This window comes from Diceros bicornis, chromosome 22 (genome assembly GCF_020826845.1).
Source record: "Diceros bicornis minor isolate mBicDic1 chromosome 22, mDicBic1.mat.cur, whole genome shotgun sequence".
In the NCBI taxonomy this organism is placed as follows: domain Eukaryota; kingdom Metazoa; phylum Chordata; class Mammalia; order Perissodactyla; family Rhinocerotidae; genus Diceros; species Diceros bicornis.
In genome coordinates, this window is record NC_080761.1 from 11,559,524 (window position 1) to 11,575,653 (window position 16,130).

Sequence of the window (16,130 nt, forward strand, 5' to 3'; positions counted from 1 at the left end):
AAAATAAATGATTTAACAATAGTTGGAGATTTCAATATTCTCCTCTCAAAAATGGATGGATCAACTAGATAGATCAACAAAGAAATAGAAGACGTGATTAACACCATAAAACTAGACCTGACAGACATTTATAGAGCACTCCACCCAACCACAGAAGAGTACACATTTTTCCAAAGTGCACATGGAATGTTCTATAAGATAGACCATATGTTAGGCCATAAGATAAGTCTTAATTAATCTGAAATATTGTAATCATACAAAGTATGTTTTCTGAGTATAGGAAGATGAAATTAGGAATTAACAGAAGGAAATCTAGGAAATTTATAAATATGTAGAAATTAATGTATCATATCCCTAAACAAGCAATGGGTCAAAGATGGAATCACAAGGAAAATTAGAAAAATACGTTGAGATGAATCAAAATACAACATACCAAAACTTATAGGATGCAGTTAAAACAGTGCTTAGAGGGAAATTTACACTTGTAAAGTGCCCTTATTAAAAAAGAAGAAAGGTCTCAAATTGATAACCATCCTCCCACCATAAGAAACTAGAAAAAGAACAGTAAACTAAATCCAAGAGAAGCAGAGGTGAGGAAATAATCAAAATTAGAATAGGAATAAATGTAATGGAAAAATAATGGAGAAAATCAATGAAACCAAAAGTTGGTTCTTTCCAAAATGTCAACAAAATTGACAAAACTTTAGCTAGGCTGACCAAAATAAAAAGAGAGAAGATTCATATCACTAAAACCAGGAATACAAAAGAGGATGTTACTATAGACAGACCTTACATAAATAAAAAAGAACATAAGAGAATACTATGAATAATTTATGCCAACAATTTAGCTAGTCTAGATTAAATGGACAAAATTCAAGAAAGACACAAACTATTCTAACTTAAAAAGAAATGGAAAATTTCAATAGATCTGTTACAAGTAAAAAAGAGTGAATTAGTAATAAAAGATTTTCCCACAATGAAAAGTGCAGAACCTGACAGCTACACTGGTGAATTCTACCAACTCTTTACAAAAGAAAAAACACAATACTTCACAAAATCTTCCAAAAAACAGAAGAGGAGGAAACACTTCCTAAGTCATTCTGAGGTCAGTATTACCCTGATTTTAAAACCAGACAAAGGTATTACAAGACAAGAAAGAAACAGGCCAATATATCTTACGACTATAGATGAAAAATCCTGAAAAAAATTACAAGCAAACTGAATCGAGCAAAATATAGACAGGATTATACACCAGCACCAATTGGGATTTGTCTGAGGAATGCAAAGTTGTTTTACATACAAAAATCAGTTAATGTGATACATCATACTAGTAGAATAAAGGACAGAAACCACATGATCATCTCAACAGATGTAGAGAAGGCATTTGAAAAAAATCTAACACTTTCATAATCAAAAACACTCAACAAACTAGGAATAGAAAAGAACCTTCTCAATCTGATAAAGACTGCCTGTGTAAAACCCACAGCTAACATCACACTTACTGGGCAAAAACTGAATGATTTCTGGAACAAGGCAAGATCTCTCAGCAAAGGAAACTATCAACAAAACAAAAAGACAGCCTAACAATTGGGAGAAGATATTTGCAAACCATACATCTGATAAGGGGTTAATCTCCAAAATATATAAAGAGATGATGCATCTCAACAACAAAAAAACTAACAACCCAATTAAAAAATGGGCAAAAGACCTGAACAGACATTTCTCCAAAGAAGATATACAGATGGCCAACAGGCACATGAAAAGATGTTCAACATCATTAGCTATCAGGGAAATGCAAATCAAAACTACAATGACATATCACCTCATGCCGGTCAGAATGGCTATAATTAACAAGACAGGAAACAACAAGTGTTGGAGAGGATGTGGAGAGAAGGGAACTCTCATACACTGCTGGTGGGAGTGCAAACTGGTGCAGTCACTATGGAAAACAGTATGGAGATTCCTCAAAAAATTAAGGATAGAACTACCATATGACCCAGCTATTCCACTGCTGGGTATTTATCCAAAGAACTTGAAAACACCAATGTGTAAAGATACATGCACCCCTGTGTTCATTGCAGAGTTATTCACAACAGCAAAGAGTTGGAAGCAACCTAAGTGGCCATCAAGGGACGAATGGATAAAGAAGATGTGGTATATATACACAATGGAATACTACTCAGCCATAAGAAATGATGAAATCCAGCCATTTGTGACAACATGGATGGACATTGAGGGTATTATGCAAAGTGAAATAAGTCAGAGGGAGAAGGTCAAATACCACATGATCTCACTCATTAAGTAGTAGATAATAACAACAATAAACAAACACATAGAGACAGAGATTGGATTGGTGGTTACCAGAGGGGAAGGAGGGAGGGAGGAGGATGAAAGGGATAACTCAGCACATGTGTGTGGTGATGGGTTGTAATTGGTATTTGGGTGGTGAACATGATGTAATCTATGCAGAAATAGAAGTATAATGATGTACACCTGAAATTTATACAATGTTATAAACCAATGTTACTGCAATAAACAAAAATTTAAAAATAAATAAATAAATAAAATAAACTATTGTGTAAAAAAAAAAAAAAAGACAAAGTCTCTATGGCCACCTCTATTCAACATTATACTACAAGTCCTTGCCAGGGCAATTAGGAATGAAAAAAGCAATAAAAGGCATCCAGATTGGAAAGGAAGAACTAAAACTATCTCTATTTGCACAAGACATAATGTATACAGAAAATCCTAAGGAATCCACAAAAACCATACTAGAGCTAATAAATAAGTTCAGCAAGGTTGCAGGATACAAGATCAACACACAAAATCACTGTATTTCTGTATACTAGCAATAAACAATCCAAAAATGAAATTAAGAAAATAATTCCCCTTATAATGTCATTAGAATAAAATTACTTGGCAATACATTTAACAAAGAAGTGAAACTCTTGTACACTGTAAATAACAAAACATCATTGAAAGAAATTAAAGAAGACCTAAATAAATGAAAAGAAATTCCATGTTCATGGATCAGAAAACTTAGTATTGTTAAGATGGCAATACTTCCTAAATTAATTTCCAAATTCAAAGCAATACTTATCAAAATCCCACCTGGCTGTTTTGCAGACAAAGTGATCTAAAATTTAATATGGAAATGTAAGGAACCTAGAATAGTTAGAACAATCTTGAAAAAGAACAAAATTGGAAGACTCAAATTTCCTGATTTCAAAACATAATACAAAGCTCCAGTAATCAAGACAGTGTGGTACTGGCATAAGAATAGATAGATAGATAGATAGATCCACAGAATAGAATTGTGAGTCTAGAAATAAACCCACATGTTATAGACAACTGATTTTTGAACAGAGTGCCAAGGCAATTTAGTGGGGGAAAGAATAGTCTTTTCAATAAACTGAATGTCTACACGCAAAATAATGAATTACACCTACACCTCACACCATATACAAAATTTAACTTAAAATTAATTGAAGACCTAATGTAAGAGCTAAAACTATAAAACTCTCAGAAGAAACGCAGAAAGATATCATTGTTATCTTTGATTAGGCAATGTTCTCTTATACATGAGAGCAAAAGCACTAGTAACAAAAGAAAAAATTGGTAAATTGGATAGTAATAGGTAAATTAAAAACTTGTGTGCTTCAATGAACTCATCCTCAAGAAAGTGAAAATACAACCCAATGAATGGACGAGAATATCTGATAAGGGGTTTGTATCCATAATACATAAAGAACACTTACAACTCAATAACAATTTTTTTTTTTTTGCTGAAGAAGATTCACCCTGAGCTAACATCTATTGCCAATCTTCCTCTTTTTATTTTTCATTTTTTGCTTAACGAAGATTAGCCCTGAGCTAACATCTGTGCCAATCTTCCTCTACTTTGTATGTGGGTCGCTACCACAACATGGCTGATGAATGGTATATGTCTGTGCCCAGCATCCAAACGTGCAAACCTGGGCCGCTGAAGCAGAGTGTGCCAAACTTAACCACTACACTATGGGGCCGGCCTCAATAAAAAAATTTTTTAATAGGCAAAGGATCACAATGGTCATTTCTCAAAAAAAGGTATACAAATGGCCAGTAAACATATTGAAAGATGCTCAACATCATTAGTCATTTAAAAAATGCAAATCAAAACCACAATGAGATACCACTTCACACCCACCAGAATAGCTATAGTGAAAAAGTCAGACCATTCTAGTGTTGACTAGAATATGTAGAAATTGGAACCCTCACACATTGCTGGTGGGAACTTAAAATTCTGTGACTAATTTGGAAAACTATTTGGCAGTTCTTCCAAAAAGTTAAAGTTAGGTTACCATATGACCCAGCAATTATTCTCTCAGGTATATGTCCACAAGAATAGAAAAGCATATTCACAGAAGCACTAGTCCACAAATTTTCATAGCAGCATTTGTCCTGAGAGCAGAAGAGTTGATAATGAACCCAGTCGCATTTTAACAATAAGTAATACTTGTCCATGGATAAAGAATAAAGAACAATTCCCTTTGTAACATTGAGAGATGTATTTCTAATAAAATTTCATCTGTTATTTTTAATACTTAACCTATTATGAAGTAACTATTATTTTAATAATTAATACATTAAATGAAACAGAATATTGCATTTTTACAAAAATAACTTTGCATATTGTTATTATTATTTAGTGCTTTTGTAATAATGACAAAAGGCCAGAGTATAAAAATGGTCCCCAGAAGACACTGATAAAAGCCTCTGGTTTACCTGGAGCAGAAAGCCAGGGCAGTACAATGATTAAGAGTTTGGCCTTTGAGCCAAATGGCCTGGGCTCTAACTGCAGCTTTGCTGTTCGTGGGTGTGACGTTGGGCAGGTCATTTCATCTCTCTGGCTTGATTGCTCATCTTTAAGACGTTATTCACAGCATTTATCTCAGAGTTGTTGTGAGACAAACAAATTAGCATTTCCAAATCCCTTAGAAGAATATTGGACACACAGGGAGGGTTTTAGAGGGGTTAGGGGTCCAGGTGCATAGTTCTGCACCTCAGGGCATTCCAGACTCATGGTCTCATTTCACTTATCTAGGACATTCTGTTCCACCAAAGCTATAGCATCTTTGAGGCAAAAATAAAATTGGATTTGAAGTTTCAGAAAAAGATATAACGAGAATCAGAATTTGCCTTTTAAAAGCAAATAGATCTATTTTTCTTCTATATTTACCCATAAACAAAACATTTTATTGCCTGTAAAATGGATACACATCCAAAATAGTTTTAATTGTTCTCAAAGTTAAAGTGCTAAGAATGTGTCCACAGCCACATGGTCAAAAAGCATGGCATTCTTGCAATTTTGTATGGAACACGTAAAGAATAACTAGGGGACACAACCCGGGATAATGGATTCCTGTGGAATATTATAGGACAAGATGGAGAAAATGTAACACATTCAAATTCCCTTCAGGAAGGAAACTATTTGTAAGGAAGAAAGGCTCTGATAAGTTGTTTGGGGGTGGGGAGTAGACCACAAAATGTAGAGTCAAGTTGCAAATGCGAATGTATTCTCCTACCAAGGAAGAGGCCACCCTGCTGCTGGAAGCTCTTGGTTTCTGCTCGCTCAAAGCGGAGGTAGGAGTAAGTCTGGGGTGGAAACTGGGTAAGATCTCAACTCCCCTGCACAGTAGAGGGGAAGGTAATGGAGTTGAAGGTGGGGTAGGGAACCCCAGGGAGGGAGAAAGAAAAGCCAGAGGGGTTTGATGCTGTACCCTATATGGGCCAGAAAGAAAAAAGAAAAATAAGAGAAGCAAAAATACATTTTAAAAAAAGAAAAGCAAAAAATAAAATCTAAGTAACAGAAGGCCAAACAGAAAATTTTCAGAAAAGAAACATTAATATAAATTTAAAATTGTTTACCTCTAGGTCATATGATACCTCCTACTAGCCTCCCCCACGGAATCCTCAATCCTGTTGTGTGTGTGTGTGTGTGTGTGTGTGTGTGTGTGTGTGCAAACAAATGAGCAAATGAGCATTCTTTCAGAGGCATGAAAAGAGCTGAATTCTTTATTCATGTGGGCAGGGGTTTAGGTTGGAGGTAGAGTGACATTCAAACAAATATCAGGGGACCAAGGATGAAAGTACAGGTAACATCTTTTTACATTTAATATTCTTTTATAAATAAACCTTGTTTGGAAAATCTAGTTCCCATTATTCACTTGCTCAGTAAATGTTTTTTCTCCCATATAGATTATACAAATGTATGGCTCAGTGCAACCGTGGTCTAAATTCCGGTTAATGGAGTCCCGATAAATGAAGGTCTACTACAATGCATAACAGAAATCAAATGCAAATGGTTTGAGTTCACAACACCTTGAGTGATTCTATTTTCTTCTCTCCAAGGAATTCATATTTATGTTTTAAAATGCCAGTGGGGTCATTGTGTTAAGAATAAATTTTTATAGTAGCACATGCTTGTTACTCCACAGAGACAGCAGACTTCCATAATGCAAGGATGCGATAGCTTCCCCATGTCCCCACAGCTGTAAAGTTTTATGCCAAGCAGAGAGACAGACCATAGGTTTGCAATTATATTAGCCACTTTTATAAATTAAACTAATTATATTAATGCAAGAAAAGTGGTGGCATATTTTCTCTTGGGACATAATTGATTATATTAAGGCAACTCTATCACGTTATAGGTGGGAAGAATTGTGTAGAAAGGGCTGATGTGATTCTCAAACGTGATACAGTAGTGGAGAGTCGTTGTTCATGGAAATTTTGTTTGGGCACATTTCCTTTGTTAACAGCTGCTCACTAACCAGTGCAGGAATTCTCTAGTTTTTAACTCATAACTGGGACATCCTCCTACATTGTGACACTTATTCATGGTGATGTTTTGGCTAGGTTACACTAGACGACTTGGGAAGAATAATGGAGTCTTTCTCATTTTCCCTTTCCTAGCATGTAGGAAATGTACCTTGAATGTAATATAAACTTAATCAATATTTGTTGATTTGCACTGACCAACAGATTCTTTTTTTTTTAGTTTAGGGAGTTCATGTTTAACATTTTTTTTTTTGAGGAAGATTGGCCCTGAGCTAACATCTGTTGCCAATCTTCCTCTTTTTTTCTTTTTCTCCCCAAAGCCCCCATACATAGTTGTATATCCTAGCTGTAGGTCCTTCTAGTTCTTCTATGTGGACACCACCTCAGCACGGCCTGATGAGCAGTGAGTAGGTCCATGCCCAGGATCCGAACTGGTGAACCCCAGGCTGCTGAAGCAGAACACACGGGCTGGCCTCTCAACAGATTCTTCATTCCAGAAATTATTTAATTTGTATATGTTAATGTTGGAATACGTTAAGTTATCCAAGCGGATTAATATTAGTTTTTGCTCCTGAAGAGAAGGCATATGTAGGACCCTGGTTATTGGCTCTCTTCATTTTTGTTTTTTGTGGCTCTGCAATTTTCCAGATTATTCAAAGTAACAGGATGAGCATGTGAAGTTACTGACCTAAAGCCCTTTCCATTCTCCTGTGAATTTTAACTTGGAAGTCATTCCTGATGTTCAATTCCCTAGTTAAACATAATTCAGTAAAGCATCCTGCCCCAGAATGACTTTTCATATCCTTCATGTATCTTTCCAAGGCTTCTTCACAAGTCATTTCAAGTTTTATAGGCCATACCATAGTGCCTTGCAAAGCATCACATGAACACAGCAATAAAATTTGATTGTTAAGCTACAAAATCAACAACAAACAAAAAAAAACTCTAAAGTTGATATAGAAAATTTGAAAGTATTCTGGGACATCTGACCTGAACTGAGATCATCATAGAAGATATTTGAGCTCTGGGGAAGCAGTGCTTTTCCTTATCTTCCTTTCCTCTTATTCTATAGGAAGCTTCATTGTTGTCTCCATCCAAGAAGTACGTGTTGTCCATCCTGCCTCATATTTGAGACACAGCCAAGGCATGCTCAGGGCCATTTCTAAGCCTTAGATTCATGTTGATAACTCCATCTATTATATACACTTTTATTATATGCAAGGCATTGTGCTAAGTGACCTTATGCTTTTCCATTTATTTTTTTACAATAACTCATGGGGTATATGTTATCCCATTTTACAGACAAGAGAACTGAGGTTTGCAGTGATTTAGAGTATGCCCAAAGCCCTAGAGCTGTGACGACAGAGTCAGAATTTGAGCTCAGATCTGTCTGTCTGTGCATTAGTTTCCTATTGCTGCTGTAACAAATTACCACAAACCTAAAATGACAAAAACTTATTATCTTACAGTTCTGGATGTCAGAAGTTCACCATCTGTCTCACTGGGCTAAAACCAAGGTATTAGCCGGGCTGCATTCCTTCTGGAGGCTGTAGTGGAGAATCTTTTCCTTCTTGCTTGCAAAGCCTGCCTGCATTCCTTAGATTGTGACCCCTTCCTCCATCTTCAAAGCCAGCTATGTAGCATCTTCAAATCTTTCTCTGACTCCCACCTCCTCTCCTGCATTCCTCTTCCCCTTTAAAGGATGCTTGTGATTACATTAAACCCACCCAGATGATCCAGGATAATCTTGTCATTCTAAGGTCATCTGATTAGCAACCTTAATTCTATCTGCAACCTTAATTCCCTGTTGCCCTGTAGCAAAACAGATTCACGGTTTCCTGGAATTAGGATGTGAATATGTTTCCTGGAATTAGGGAGGTCATTATTCTGCCTATCACAGTTTGATTTAAGAGAAGTCCATTCTTCTATCCAATTTGCTATGCTGCTTTTCAGGTGTCTTAGATACAATTGATGTGTATCTTTTAGAACCTTGCTAAAATCATGGCCCTACTTAATTTATTCTTTAAATAGCAATTAAACAGAGATTTTAGACAACTAGGAAATGGATATGTCAATTTTCCACTGTTTCTGTTTTAGTACCCAAGAAAAATTTTTTTCAGGTTTTAAAATGTTTTATTTGATGTTAATAGTTGTGCATTCCCATAATTAAAATCCTTTGTAATTTTATTTATTTATTTTTCCCCCCAAAGCCCCAGTAGATAGCTGTACGTCATAGCTGCACATCCTTCTAGTTGCTGTACGTGGGACACGGCCTCAGCATGGCCGGAGAAGTGGTGCGTTGGTGCGCGCCTGGGATCCGAACCCGGGCCCCAGCAGGGGAGCGCGTGCGCCTAACCCACGGGGCCGGCCCTAAAATCCTTTGAAGGTAGACACATACACACAAAAATAGCATGCAGATTCAGTGTATTTTATAGTCTGCTCAGCAGTGAGGCGTAGCTGTGTGTGTATTTCCTTCACTGTAGTCTGACCCAGGCTCTTTCACTACACGCAGAATCTCTTCATTTCATGTCACCGGAAATCCAAACCACTCTTAATAGGCGAATGGAGACAGGCGGTAAAGCATTGCCTTACTCAGTTCAGTGCTTCTCCATTTCTTTGAATGCAAAAGGGAATAGTCGAGTCATTAAAGCTTCCTCCGGGCTCTCTGCACCTTACAAAGTTAACAGGGCAAAGAAATAGAATAAGGGTGCAACGTTTATAGGTTATACAAGGCATTGTGATTCATCCATTTGCTTCTCTTTTTCAATTTTTTTGAAGGCAGGGAATTTTTCTCTTGCATTTCTTTTTTCTCCAATTTAGACTTACAAAATTTCTGAATTGTTTATGTGAACTGTCAGAAAAAAATTCTGACTAAGCCATGAAACGATGTGAACCTAGAAATAAGTCTGGTCTCCTCTGTTGCCACAACTCTTGTTGCCAAAACAACATTATACACACAGCGTTTCAGCCTCTCACAAGGTGGTGGAGCATCTTGTTTATTTTCTTCCTCTCTCCCTTCACATTTCCGAGCTGTCCAGATTTCCCTCAAAATAGTCTTCAGCTGCAATCCAAGGTTAGCAACTGAGGCTCTGCTGGCTCACCTCATAGAGTAGTAGTAATTATCTTTTTATTACCTCCCTTAGTGCCGACATGATTAGCTGTGGCCACACGTACTTGTAATTCCACCACCTTCTCTGGTAAGTTACACTTTATTTTTTCAGTCTCAGTGCAAGACATAGCTTTATTTGCCCTTCTTTTGAAGGATGGTCTAGATGAGTATGGAATTCTAACTGGTGGCTATTTTTTCTGAGCACTTTGAACAATTACTCTATTTTTGTGTGTGTGTGAGGAAGATCAGCCCTGAGCTAACATCTGATGCCAATCCTCCTCTTTTTTTCTGAGGACTACTGGCCCTGAGCTAACATCCATGCCCATCTTCCTCTACTTTATATGGGATGCCGCCACAGCATGGCTCGACAAGCAGTACGTCCGTACACGCCAGGGATCCGAACCGGCGAACCCCGGGCCACAGTAGCGGAGCACACGCACTTAACTGCTTGCGCCACCGGGCAGGCCCCTGAACAATCACTCTACTATCTTCTAGATTCTCTTATAACTGTTGAGATGTCTGCTGTGGGTCTAATTGCCATTCCTTTCTAAGATTTCTGAATTTTTTCTCTGGTTGCTTTTCAGAAGTCCTCCTTGACTTTGGTTTACTAAAGTTGCACTGCAAAGTATCTAGAGGTGGGGTTTTACTTTTCTCAGGACCCTTTGTGATTCTTAAATCCGAGGATTCATGACTTCATTTAATTCTGATAAATTATCAACCATTGCTCTTTGAATATTTTCATTCTCTCCCCTTTTGTTTGTTCCTGCTTTCTGGAATTCCTATTAGATTGTGTTGGACCTTCCCATTTCATTCTCCATGATTCTTAATCTCATGCTTGCTGCACATAAGAAATATTTAAAAGGTGAAGGCCATACACACACAGCAGGTAATGAAAGGTAGATTTGGGACTGAGAAACAATAAATCAGTAACTGGCACCGTCCATCACTTGGCTTCTCAGCTTTCATATGCACCCTTCCACACACATTTGATCACCCATGCAACAAGACAACTATCTGTACACCTAACAAGATATGGCTATTCTTCTTCCAAGTGAAGTTCTCTCCCTTTCCCTCAAAAGAGAGGACACACAGACCCAACCACCATTGTCATCATAGCTGGCTATATTAACTACTCCTAAAATTTGGTCACAGTACCACTGAATATTCTGTTACCTAAAAATTAAAATTTAAAGTTAACCTCCAGTAGCTTGTATATAAAATAAAAATGAGAAGAAGAAAAAGATAGAAGATGGTTAGTATTTTCAAATACATACTCATTTAATCATACATATATAAAAACTTTATATATACATATACATACACCACATATATATTTAAAGCAAGAGAAAATAGGCAAAGCGACCATAGTTTTTATTTCTCTTTGTCTCTGTAATTGACCACAAAGTCATAATTGATATCTACGGCTTCCTTCTCCCACTATGCATTCCATATTTCTTCCCTCCTCAGCCAGTCTCAGATGGTGAGAGTTCTTTACCTGATAAACTGTCCCAAATCTTGATTCCTAAAGGGTCTGAGTCTTCAATCATCCTGCTTTTTAAAAAAATATTATATAAGCCTCTAAGGAAATCTGCTAACTTTTATTTTCCTCCAAAAACTGGGATTGTTTATCTTTTTCGATATACTTTTTCTAGAATAGTTTTAGATTTATAGAAAAATTGCTAAGAGATTACAGAGAGTTCTCAAATACCCTACATCCTATTATTATCATCTTATATAAGTATGGTACATTTGTCGCAATTAATGAAACAATATTGATACATTAACTAAAATACACACATTACTCAGATTTCTTTAGTTTTTACCTATTATCCTTTTTCTGTCCCAAGATCTCATCCAGGACACCACATTACATTTATTTGTCATGTTTCCTTAGACTCCTCTTGACTGTGTCTCATATCTTCCCTGTTTTTTTGACTTTGACAGTTATGAAGATTAGGTATATCATAGAATGTCCCTCAATTGAGATATCTGTGAGTTTTTCTCCTTATTACACTAGGTTACAGGTTTTGAGGAGGAAGACTAGAGCTTTGGGAGGAAGTGTGATTTCATCATATCATGTCAACAGTACATTGTATCAAAGTCACGAATTATTAGTGCTGATCTTCTCCTTGATTACCTGGCTGAAGTAGTGTTTCTCAGGTTTCTCCATTGTAAAGTTATTCTTTTCCCCCCATTTCCATACTCTACACCATTTGGAAGGAGGTCACTATGTGCAGTCCACACTTAAGGAGTAGGGAATTGTGTTCCACCTCCTCAAGGGCAGAGTATCTACATCAATTATTTGGAATTTGTCTTCATGAGAGATTTATCCATTTTCTCCATTTATTTATTTATTCAATCTTTTTTTTTTTTTTAGTGAGGAAGATTAGCCCTGAGCTAACATACATTGCCAATCCTCCTTTTTTTGCTGAGGAAGACTGGCCCTGGGCTAACATCCGTGCCCATCTTCCTCTTCTTTATATGTGGGATGGTGTCACAGCATGGCTTGATAAGTAGTGCGTGGGTCTGTGCCTGGGATCTGAACCTGCAAACCCCAGGCCGCTGAAGTGGAGCGGAGGAACTTAACCACTATGCCACCAGGCCGGCCCCTTCAATCATTTATTTATTCCGGTATGGACTCATGGATTTATTTTGTACTTTGGGTTATACTCCAATATTACCTCATTTCTCTTGTTGCTCAAATTGTTCCAGCTTTGGCCACTGAGAGCTTTCATTTGGCTCCCGTGTCCTTCGACATACCTCATCATTGTGGGTTTGGTTTTGTTGTGCTTTGAGCACCTCCTTACTTTCTAGCAATATAAGATGTTCTGGGTTCATCTTTTTTATTTCCTGCCCTAGTCCTAGAATCAGCCATTTTTCCAAGGAGCCCTGATTCTTTTTATTGGAGAATGGTATTAGAAACCAAGATCTGGGGACTAGATGTGCTTGTTGCTCCTGGGGTGTCATTTCTTCTAGGCCCTTTCAGCTGACAGAGCAAGGAAAGGTATATGTGTATACTAACCTATGTATATACACATATCTATAAATATTTATGTATGTAACTATTTGTACCTGTATTGAGCTAAACATGAGTTCATACAGTTATCTCCCACTCGATTCTACAAACATATGGATCATTCAAACCCCCTCCCCTTACAATTCTGTAAACTCCCACTCAAACAGCGAGGAACCTGGTTCCCACCATCCACCACCTATTTATTCAATCATTCAGTTTCGATGTACATGTATAGCAGCGTCAGAATTGTGAACCCATACCCTCATGGGAAACATCTTTAACGACTAGAGTTTAGTGTTTATGTACAGTCTCTTTTGCCTTTAGATTTACAGACTCCATTCATTTCCAACATCACTTAGGTCAGGATCCTTTCCCTCCACCCCCTTCAATTCAATGAAGTTGTTTCATACATTAGATTGTTTCATCACATTCTGCATTCCATCCTGGGATTTCCTGATATCCTATGATTTTTAAAAATTTGCCTACATTAAGATTCACTCTTTTTGCTATCTAGTTGAATGGGTTTTAACAAATGCATAGTGTCATGTATTTACCATTATAGTATCATACAGAATAGTTTCACTGCCCTAAACAAAATCTCCTGTGCTTCCCCTATTCAACCCTCCTTTTCCCCTGCTGGACTTGTGGCAACCATTGATCTTTAGTTCTGTCTATATCTTTGCTTTTTCCAGAATGTCAAAATGTGTATTTTGCTCTTGTTGGATGAGGTATTCTAAAAATGTCAATTAGATCCAGCTGAAGTCTCCAACTCTAAGAATGGATTTATCTATTTCTCCTTGCAGTCCCATGAATTTTTGCCTCATGTATTTTGATGCTCTGTTGTTAGGTGCATACACTTAAGGATTGATAAGGCTTCTTGAAGATTGAAACCTTTATCATTATGGAATGCTCCTATTCATCCCTGATAATTTTCCTGTTCTGAAGTCGGCTTTGTCTGAAATTAGTATAGCTACTCCATCTTGCTCTTGATTAGTGTGAGTGTGGTCTGTTTTACTCTATCCCTTTACTTTTAAGCTGTCTTTATATATAAACTGGGTTTCTTGTAGACATCATATAATTGGGTCTTGTTATGTTATCCACTCTGATATTCTGTCTTTTAATTGGTGTATTTAGACTATTTATACTAAAATGATTATTGATATAGCTGGATTAATATCTATCATGTGTATAATTGTTTTCTATTTGTTACACTTGTACTTTTTTTTAATCTTCTCTTTTTCCATCTCCTGTAGTTTTAACTGAGCATTTTATATAATTCCATTTTCTCTCCTCTCTTAATGTATCAATTATACTTCTTTTTAAAAAATTTTAGTAGTTTCCCTAGAATTTGCAGTATACTTTTATGACTAATCTTAGTCAATTTTCAAATAACAATATACCACTTCATGTATACTGCAGGTGCTATAACAGAGTATTCCTAATTCCCCCTGTCCTTTACAACACTGTTGTTCTGGTTTTTTTCCCATTATTTTTTCTCTTTTCATTTCAGTTTGGAAAGTTTCTATTGATCTATCTTCAAGCTCACTGATTCTTTCCTCGTTTGGCTGTGTCTAGTCTACTGATGAGCCCATCAAAGGCATTCTTCGTTTCTGTTACAGCATTTTATTTCTAGCATTTCCTTGTGAATCTTTCTTAGAGTTTCCACCTTTCTGTTTACATTGCCCATTTATTCTTGCATAATTACTTTTTCTATTAGAGCCCTTAATATATCAATCATAGTTATTTTAAAATCCCTGTCTGATCATTACAATATATGTGTCATATCTGACCCTGATTCTGATGCTTCTTTTGTCTCTTCAGACTATGTCTTTTTATTGCCTTTTTATCATGCCTTAAATATTTTTTGTTGAAGGCCAGACATAATATATCAGGTAAAAGGAACTGAGGCAAATAGACCACTAGTGTGAGTTTTTATGCTAATCTGCCTAACAGTTGTGCTGTGTTTAATATTTCCTGTAGCAGAAGGTGTCAGAAGCTTCAATTGCTCCAGTGTCCTGGTTTTTATCTTCCCTGTTGACACTAGGCTTTTTTAAGAACTCCTCTTCCAGCAGAGACTGCATCTTGCAGCTCTTTCAGCTGTAATCCACTATGATACTGTAGTCTTGTTTGTGTGGTGGTAAGGTATGGGAGAGGAGAAGCATTCTGTGCTATTACGATTAAGTTTTAGTGATTTTTTCGGCCTCTGTCCCTGGGCTGTGACTTTCCTTAGATGAGACAGGAAGGGTAGAAGGCTCTGGAGTAAGAGGAAAAGGTTCTGGTAAAGTACTTTTTCCCTGGAGAATAAGCCTGTGCTATGCAGAATGCGTCTGATGTATTTTGCAGTGGTTACTCTTTCCCTCCCCTCTGCCAGAGCTATGAGAGAATCTTTCTAGGTTCTTCGTCATGAGAACCTGAAGGGATTTCTGGAGGTAAAACCCACAAAAGCATGAGAGCTCCCTCTAATAGTGAAAAAGCTGGAGTTTCTCACTCTCATTCTAGTCCACACTTAGCCTCCGGCAATTTGTCAAAATTACCATTTAAGTGCTCCTACCAGTTTATGGTTTCAGTGGCTTCAGCTCTAGGGAAGCAGATCTGGGTATGACTCTCCAGATCCACCTGTCTCTCCATATTCCAGGGTGGTCGCTTGTCCTGTAACCTCAGTTCTCTGACGGGTCCAAGAAAAATCACTGATTTTCATTTTGTTTATCTTTTTCTTGTAGTAAGGATAGGAGTGACAACTTCCAAGCTCTTTACATAGTAGAGCTGAAACCATAAGTCCTAAAGTTTTATATACATGAAATTGTACCATATATATTATTTTTTGTCCAGCTGCCTTCACTCAGCATGATTATTTTGAGAATCATCACGCTGCTGTGTATCTATAGTTTATTCCTTTCCATTGCTGAGTAGTATTCCAGTGTATGGATTTACCACAATTTATCTATTAATCTATCTGTTGATTGACTTTTAGGTTATTTCTAATTTTCAGCTATTACAAATAAAGCTGTTACTGTGACCAGAAATCAGGCAAGGAAAGGGTTAATGAAAATATGATCCATAACTAAACATAGTCTGTCCAATTTTTTCTCCTTCCAGACAAGGAGGAAACTAAATATGCTGTTTTTCAGAATTGATGTCCTCTTTTGTTGCAGATGTAGCCACCCTACAGTGAAACTTACATGGTTGCTG